The following is an 8975-nucleotide window of genomic DNA, read 5'->3' as shown; positions in this document are numbered from 1 at the left end:
CAGTGTTGGAGGGAGAGCTTGGGGAGGAGGGGACGGGGCAGCCCTTGGCAGGATGACAGACAGAGTCCGGTCACTGAAGGTCCTAGAGGAACGGGGCAGTCGAGGGGAGTTCAGTGACAGCACCATATGTGGCATGCGCAAAGGGTTGAGGGAAACTCGGGAAGGAGGGCTGTGTGGACCTGGTGAGTGGCTGCTACAGAGGCAGTGAAGGCAGCTGGGAGCCACATGTGATCCCACGGCTGCCCTGGGCTCGCTCTCTCCAGTGCACATGCGTGCATGTCCATCACACGGGACACCCACAGGCTTGCATGAGCACACCGGATGCGTGCACACGCCCCACATGTAACCGCACGTGACCCGCATGCCGCACGTGACCACCCACCACACGCATGTGCTCGTGGTGCACTGCACACACCACACACAGGCACACACGTGCAGTGCTCACGTCACCCATGTACACTCGTGCACATGTGCATCATGTGTGTATGCACACATGCTGGGGACACAGAATGGGGGTGACGGCACCCTGTGGACGAGTGCTGCTCCTGGGCACATGCAGGGTGTCCCCCTGCTCTTCCTTCTCTGACGGAGGGCCCTGGAGCAGCACCCCTCCCGCCTGAGACCTGCCATCTGCTCTTGGGTCGTCGTCTTACAAGGCAGAAGGGAAGGCAGTAAATACATAATTTTCTGTTGCCTGGGCAGCAGTATTGACCGTTTCCTTTTCCCTTTTCTCTTCTTTCTAAACTGCTTGTTATGGACATTTGCAAACATACACAAAAGCAGAAGAGGATGATGAGCCCTGTTCCCACAGCCGGTTCTGGTAGTTTCCATCTCATGGCCCATGTCCTGTGAGCTCTGTCCCTCTCTGGTTGTTTTGATACAAATCTCTGATGTCCCACTGCTATTTGATTTGTAAAATGTAATTCTTGAGGAGACAGGGATTGCGGCCTCCAAATCTCAGAGATTCTGTGCTATTCAATAATCAATCCTGTTTTTAAAAAGTTGTAGGGGCGCCTGGGTGGCGCAGTCGGTTAAGCGTCCGACTTCAGCCAGGTCACGATCTCGCGGTCCATGAGTTCGAGCCCCGCGTCAGGCTCTGGGCTGATGGCTCAGAGCCTGGAGCCTGTTTCCGATTCCGTGTCTCCCTCTCTCTCTGCCCCTCCCCCGTTCATGCTCTGTCTCTCTCTGTCCCAAAAATAAATAAACGTTGAAAAAAAAAATTAAAAGAGTTGTAATATTTAGAAATGGGAAGATTAAACTGGGGTCTAGTATAAGAGGACACACATCTTTAAGATTCTTAAGGATTGGAAGAACCAGTGTTGTTAAAACATCCATCCTACCCAAAGCACCATGGAGATTCTGTGTAATCCCTGTCCGTATTCTAACGACATTTATCCGTACGGCTGGAACAAGTCCTAACATTTGTGTGGAACCACAAAAGACTCTGAAAATTGAAAGCAGTCGTGAGAAAGCACAAAGCTGGAGGCATCGAGCTCCTTGATTTTAAGCTATGTCACACAGTTCCAGTGATCGAAACAGCATGGTACTGGCACAAAAACAGACACATAACTTGGCAGAACAGGATGGGATCCAGAAATAAACCCACACCTACGTGACCAATTAATTCACGACAAGGGAGCAAGAACACACAATGGGGAAAGGACAGTCTCTTCCACAAATGGTGTTGCAAGAACTGGGCAGCAGCATTGAAGAATGACACTGGGCCACTGTCCTCCACCGTGCACAAACATAACGTCAGAACGGATGAAAGTCTTAAATCTAAGACCCCAGGCAGTAAGCGCCTTGTCATCAGTCTTGGCAATGAGTTTTTGGACCTGACACCAAAAGCAAAGACAACAAAAACAACAGTAAACAGGTGGGACCATATCAAACTAAAAAGCTTCCACTCAGCAAAGGAAACCATCCACAGGGTGAAAAGGCAGCCTACCGGGGATATAATACTTGGAAATCACATGTCTGATAAAAGGCTAATTTCCAAAATATATAAAGAATTTCTACAACTTGAAAGCAAAAAACCCCTATCTGATTGAAATATGGACAGAGATACCTTTCCAAAGAAGACAAATAGGTAGCCAACAGGTACATGAGGAGGTGCTCAGTGTCACCGACCATCGGGAAAATGCAAACCACAAGGAGGTGCCACCTGACACCTGTCAGAATGGCTGGGATCCAACACACAAGAAACAGCAGGTGCTGGCGAGGATGCAGAGAGAGGGGAACCTCTTGCACTGCTGGTGGGAGTGCAAACTGGTGCAGCCGCTCTGCCAAAACCAGTATGGGGGGGTCCCCAAAAAGTTAAAAATGAAATTACCTTATGATCCAGCCATCCAGCTTTTGGGTATTTATCTGTAGGAAATGAGAACACTTAATTCAAAAAAATATCTGCACCCTCTGTTCATTGCAGCATTATTCGCGGTAGCGAAGACCTGGAAACAAGCTAAGTGTCTGTTGACGGATGAGTGGGTAAAGAAGATGTGGTGTGTATACGACGGAATGTTATTCAGCCATGAGAAAGAAAGAGATCTTCCCACACGGTGGATGTCATGGGCGTTCTGCTAAGTGAAAGAAGTCATAAAGACAAATACTGTGTGGTCTTACTTGTACGTGGAATCTAAAACCAAAATAAACTTAAACGTGCGGAACAGATTGGTGGTTGACAGGGTGGGGGTGGGGGTGGAAAAAAAGGGTAAAAGGCGGAAAATGTTTTAAAAATTTGAACATATGGAAAAGCATTCCACACTTTTGGCAAGGAGTCTCCACACCAAAAGTCATCGGTCCCCCTAAAGTTAGTCCATAAATTTAATTAATCCCAATAAAACTTGGAATAGGATTCTAGACAAGTTAATCCAGAAGCGAGCAGTGAGTAAAACTAGTCATGAAAATGTTGATGGGGGTTGCTAGAGATTAAAAATCTATAGTGATTAAAGCTGTGCAGTAGTAGTAAATGCACACAGAGGTAGATCAAAGAAATGTCCACCAATAGACTAAAGAACACCTAGGAATTCGGGGCGCCTGGGTGGCTCAGTTGGTTAAGCGTCTGACTTCAGGTCAGGTCATGATCTCATGGTTCCCCAGTTTGGGCTGTGTGTTGACGGCGTGGAGCCTGCTTGGGTTTCTCCCTCTCTCTCTGGCCCTCCCCCCCCCCCCCCGCTTGTATGTGCACACTCTCTCTCAAAAGTAAATAAAGCATTAAAAAGAAAGAACATCTAGGAATTTGATTGTTTTATAAGGTTAACATTAAAGATTTTTGAATTTTGAATCTCACAAGATGAAGTTCTTGGGTATTCCACGAAGTTCTCTTCGTCTTGTACAGCCAGTGTTTACCTGCGCGATGAAGCCTGCTCCAGCCCTGGACACTGCGTTTGTCTCTCCTGAGTTCTCGGTGACAGCCCTCAGAGCCACCTTTCCTTCTCTGGCACGCAAAGCTGCTGGGGACAGCGCACCTGCTGTGCGGGCCCAGGGTGGGGGCGGCCTGTCTTCCCGACTCCCGAGTGAGCCGTGTGATTTCTCCTGGGGTGCGTGCTGCCCGAGAGTGCGCTGACCTTGTCTGTCTGTCCCTGAGGCAACCGACACGTGCCAGGTGCCCAGGGTTTGGCCTCGCGCCACGGTGTGAGGAATTAATATGAAACCTGTGAAGACGTCTACTTGTGTCGGTTGGAAGAGGAGAATGAGCTTCTGGGACGGCCGTCTGCTGATTAATTTTCCCCTTCAGAGGGTCCTGGTGCCGGTGGTCCACACCTCCCACCCCTGTGGGAGCCCCAGGGCCGATTTTGGGCAGGCCTCTCATGGAATTTCCAAAACCCAGGCTGACGCTTGGCTTTATTTTGAAAAATAAGGAAGCGTGGTGTCAGCTGTCCACCGTGGCCCCGTGGTTTTGTGTGAGGTGCTCAGGAATGGGGCGGAGTAAGAGCAAGGCTGTGGGGGACCACTGTGTCCCCGAGCCCGGAAGGAGGGGCAGGTGACGGGAACACAGCCCCGTGGCTCTGGGCTGGTTCTGGGGACGGGGAGCCACCGCCCCCGTGCCGTGCACACCGCCTCTCACGTGCCAGCATGCTCGATCCCACGGCGGTCAGGATGCAGGACATGCCACCACGTCCCAGGTGGGAATTCATGTCTGTGGATGCTTCCGGCATGTTCCGTGCCTCTGTGAGTAGCGCTGCCTCAGGTCTTCAGTCCCGACGGAGCGACTTCCCATGCCTTCAGGTCTTGCACACGCAAAGGCGGGATCCCGAACCCTCCGTTGTGAGCAACCCCTTCCCCATCACAGGATACCTGCTGTGTAGTCACTACCCTTATCTTTGATACACTAATAAAACCATAGCAAAGGAACAAAAAGCACCTAGGAATGGTGTTGCTCTAAAAACAAAAACTTTAAGCGGAAATTGACCACATCTATCAGGCAGCGCCATTTTAAATGCCTGCATAGGATTTAAAGACAAGGTGTAGTGTGACATTTAGGAGGGACAGGGCACTTGTACTTGAGTTAAAGGTAGAGTGTTGCCAGTAACCCAGACCTGCCCGTCCTACCCGATTTCCTTTCTCCTAAACGTGACCTTTGTCTGCACGTCTGTGACACTACTCCTCTGCATTTCTTTGTAGCTTTAATGGAAATAGAACCCTTGAGTCGTGATTGCTCAGATGTGCCTGTGTTTGAGTCTCATGTAAGTGGATCCGTGTCCTGTTACGCTCCCAGGCCTCACCCTCCAGGACACAAGCAGTTCTGGCCACACATGTCCAAGCTGCAGTGGAGGACGGTGGGTGGCCCCGCTCATCTCTTCCCAACTCAGTGGCTCGCGCCCCTCTGCCCATATCTCCCCTGGTTCTGTGGGTACCGGCCGGGCTGGGCGTGCTCACTGGCTTTTCCCATGCAGTGGCTGTCCCCTGCTGGGCTGGTGACAAGGATGCCTGCTTCACGGCCACTGAGGGGTCTGGCAGCGCGCGGAGTTCACCCGCACTGTGGACAAGATTGTCTGTGAACTCACGGCCTGGCCTGGTTACGGGAAGGGCCCTCCCAGGCGCAGCCATCGGGAGACTCGGAGGAAGTTGTCAGCAGGGTGGGCCCCAGCCAGGTGTTCGCAGGTCCATGTTTACACGTCTGCCAGTCCCAGGCCCAGCCTGGGCACAAAGAGGGGACAGCCTGAGTGCGTGAACAGCCGTGCTGTTGGATACAGGGCTACGGCTGAGCTTTCCTAAGTCTCCAGTGGGTGGGCACAGGATTTTGTGGACATATTCCCTGACACTGAGTTGCTGGGCTGTCTGATGTCCCTTGTTCAGCTATGCTAACAAGTACAGCTAGTTCATGGGGGTGGCCCGGGCAGTCACACGGGCCCTGCCCTCAGCATGCCCCGCACTTGGTTCCTGCTCTGCTCAAGTCTCTCCAAATGATCTTGTCAATGTTTATTTATCTTTGATAGAGAGACAGCAAGCAGGGGAGGGGCAGAGAGAGAGAGAGAGAGAGATTGAGAGGGAGAGAGAGAAGGGGAGAGAATCCCAAGCAGACTCTGCATTGTCAGCGCACGGTCTGATGTGGGACTTGAACCCATGAACTGTGAGATCCTGACCTGAGCTGAAACCGAGTCAGATGCTTAACCAACTGAGCCACCCAGGTGCCCCTAAAAAGTTTTAATGGAGTCAAATTTATCAATATTTTCCTTTGTAGGTTTTGTTTTTTGTATCTATGTTATTGAAATTTTTCCCTTTCCCAAGGTTACAAAGGTAGTTTTCTGTGTAATCTTGCAAAAGATTCCACACCTGGCCTCCAACACAACTGGAATCAACTTTTACATATAGTGGGAGATCGGAGCACGCCTTCCTGTGTTTTCCACATGAATGTTCAGTGGTCCCGGCACCAGTGACCCACACGGTCCCCTCGGACACTTACCCAGCGTCCATCTGTGGACACGTATCCTGCCCTGTGTCTGGGCTCGCGGTATTCTGATCTGCTGCCTATTTCCCAATCCCCGTGTCAATATCTTGATTAACCAAGTTTTGTAATCTTTGCATTTAATAGGGAAAACCTAGGGTTTAAAAAATAAAAGTCTGTTGGGAGTTTGGATTGGCATCCACTGAATCTGGAGGTCAATTTGAAGAGAATTGATGTTTTAAAGGAACGTGTCTTCCAATATAAGAACGTGGGCTAACACTGCGTGTATTTAGGTCTTTCTATTTTTAATAATTCTCAGTGAAGTTGTATAATTTTCTCCATAAAGTCTTAAACATCTGTGGTTAGTTATTCCTAGGTACTTCATAATTGTAATGTTTTAGTAAATGGTGTTTTAAAAGTTTATTTTTAAACGATTTATTGTTCATAAAAAGAAATGCAATTGTTTTTTGTGTGTGTGTGTGTTGCTCTTATGTTGGAAAATTTGCTGAAATCTCAATTTCTTTTTCATATATTGCTTATTTTTTAAATGTTTACTTGTTTTGAGAGAGAGTGAATGTGCACACATCAGGGAGGGGCACGAGGAGAAAGAGAGAAACCCAAGCAGGCTCCGTGCTGTCAGCGCAGAGCCTGATGCGGGGCTGGAACTCAGGAACTATGAGATCATGACCTGAGCCGAAATCAACATTTGGATGCTTAACCGACTGAGCCACCCAGGTGCCCCATATATTGCTTATTTTGGAATAATTTTAGATCAACAGAAAAGTTGAAAATGTAGTACAAAGAGTTACTGTGTACCTGTCACCTGGATTCCTTACATCTTACATGACCGTGGCACGCTTGTCTACACTAAGAGATTAACAAGGACACACCAGTGTGAGTAAGCTCCAGACTTTACTTGGGTCTCGCAGGCTCTCCCACTATGTCTTTCTCTGTCCCAGGGCCTGTTTGAGACCCCCAACGTGTGTAGCTGCTTAGCCTCCTCAGTCTTTGCTTGTTTCTTGTGGCCTTGACAGTTTTGAAGACTGTTAGTCTTGTGCAGTGTCCCTCAGATTCAGTTTCTCTGGTGTCTTCCTCAAGTTTAGACTTCAGGTGTGGGTGGTTGGGAAGATACCACTTTCTCATTGCATGATATCAGGACGTGTCATAGCAACGTGACTTATCACTGGGGATGATAAACCTTGATGAAGGTGGTACCAGCCCCTCTGTCCACTGTGAGGTTACCAATTTTCCCTTCCATAATCTGTTCCTTGGAGTCAGTGAATAAGGCTAGCCCACTGTCAGCTTGGGTTGGAGAGTGTGTCCATATGCTCCTGGAAATCTTCTAAAGGCTCTCAGTCTCCTCTTCACCCTTCATTTATGCAGTCATTTACTTGTATCCGTCTGGACTCGTGGGTATTTGTTTTATACTTTGGGTTATGATCCAATACTACATTATTCACTGTACTTCTCCAGTTGTTCTGTTTTTTTTTTTTTTTTTTTTCCTATTTAGGGCCCTTTCAGGTTGACTCTTCTGTCCCTTTGAGGTATGCCCATAATTATGGGTTTCTTTTTATTCAGCAACGTCTTTCTTTCTGTTACAAAAAGATGTTCTGGGATCATCTTTCTCTGCCCCAACCCCAGAGTCAGCCAGTTCTCCGAAAAATCATGGAGAAATACCATCCTCCTTGTCCTGGAGAATGATATTTAGAAACCACGACCCCAGCATTTGGTGTGCTTGTTGCTACGGGGCGTCACTGGTGGCGTTACCACGCAGCTGACAGAGCGCCTCATGCCTGTGTGAACATGTGTGTGTACCCTGTTTCTTTGTCATTTATCTGTCCACCCCTCATCCCTCTCTATAAATGAAACACGGATTTTTGCTGATGTTTCTGATGAAAGCGTGTGTTCTAACCTCCCACATCCTCACTTATTTGCGCCTTGTCCCCAACATGGAGAAACCAGGCCCCCACGTCCACTGTCTCTGTTTGTTCATCTCTAGGACAGAAGGAGACTATGTTCAGAATTGGTAGCTCACACCCTGTGACAAACAGATGCAGAGGGTCGGGTTCGGTTCTTCCGTCTTTAGTTTCTAGTCCCAATAGCAGCTACTTTGGTAGGCACCTCCATCTTTAATCTACTCTCTAGAGTGAAGTTATATCGTACGCTTGTCATTCAGATGTCGTTATTTTAGATTTACTTGTCATATTCCATTCTAGGACCTTGTTTTATATTTGCATTGGAAAGTTCGCTCTTCATGCTGTCCAGTTCTGTGGGTTTGGGCAAATGCATGGTCAAGTTTCCATCACCCAGAACCATACAGAACAGGCCCACCACCCGGGGACCGTACGGGAAGGCCCACCACCCTAAAATTTCCCCCGTGGTTCCCTTGCAGCCGCCACCCACCATGCTCTGGCATTGCCTGTTCTGTTTTCTGGCCTGATGATTTTGCCTTTTCCAGAATGTCACGTGAATAGAAGTAAACAAAGTGTATTTATATCTTATACATTCTCCCTTTAACGTTGATGATTTATATGTAAGTTATCTTGAACTTTCTATATTTAAAATCTTACCATCTGTAAATAATGACAGCTTTGTTTCTTATTTTTAACTCCTTATGCGTTTTGCTTCTTTTTCTTGAAATTTCATTGTCTAGTGTCCTGTAAGGTCAACACACATAGTCCGATGTGTATTATATTTGGGCTTTTGAAAAGCTGTATTTCTAGTGAATCATTTTTAATGACACATCGTGCATGGCTTTCCATTAGCCGTTTTCAAGCTCTCAGATGTTCTGGAGCTATTATGGCTAAATGGATAGGAAAACTTATCTCTGTTCATGAAAAAATGCTCAACAGAGGACAGAGCCTCTTCTTCTGTAAGAAAGATTGATCTTTGGAGCAGGTAACAAAGATTGGGAAGCTTCATGGGGGAACCAAGGGGTTCTCTCAGATGTTTAATGATGTACAGCGTAACTTCTGGAACAGAAGCTGAAGCTCAGGCTTTTCTTTCTACTTAGTATGTGCACAGCCAGGACCCTGACCGTACAAGCAGGCAGCTTTGCTATGGCACTTTGGGAGTGGAGAGTGGGGACCCC

The sequence above is a fragment of the Herpailurus yagouaroundi genome, unplaced genomic scaffold (genome assembly GCF_014898765.1).
Source record: "Herpailurus yagouaroundi ecotype Mexico unplaced genomic scaffold, PumYag 203, whole genome shotgun sequence".
Lineage (NCBI taxonomy): Eukaryota > Metazoa > Chordata > Mammalia > Carnivora > Felidae > Herpailurus > Herpailurus yagouaroundi.
The sequence above is the reverse complement of the archived record's forward strand: the minus strand, read 5'-3'. Positions refer to the sequence as shown.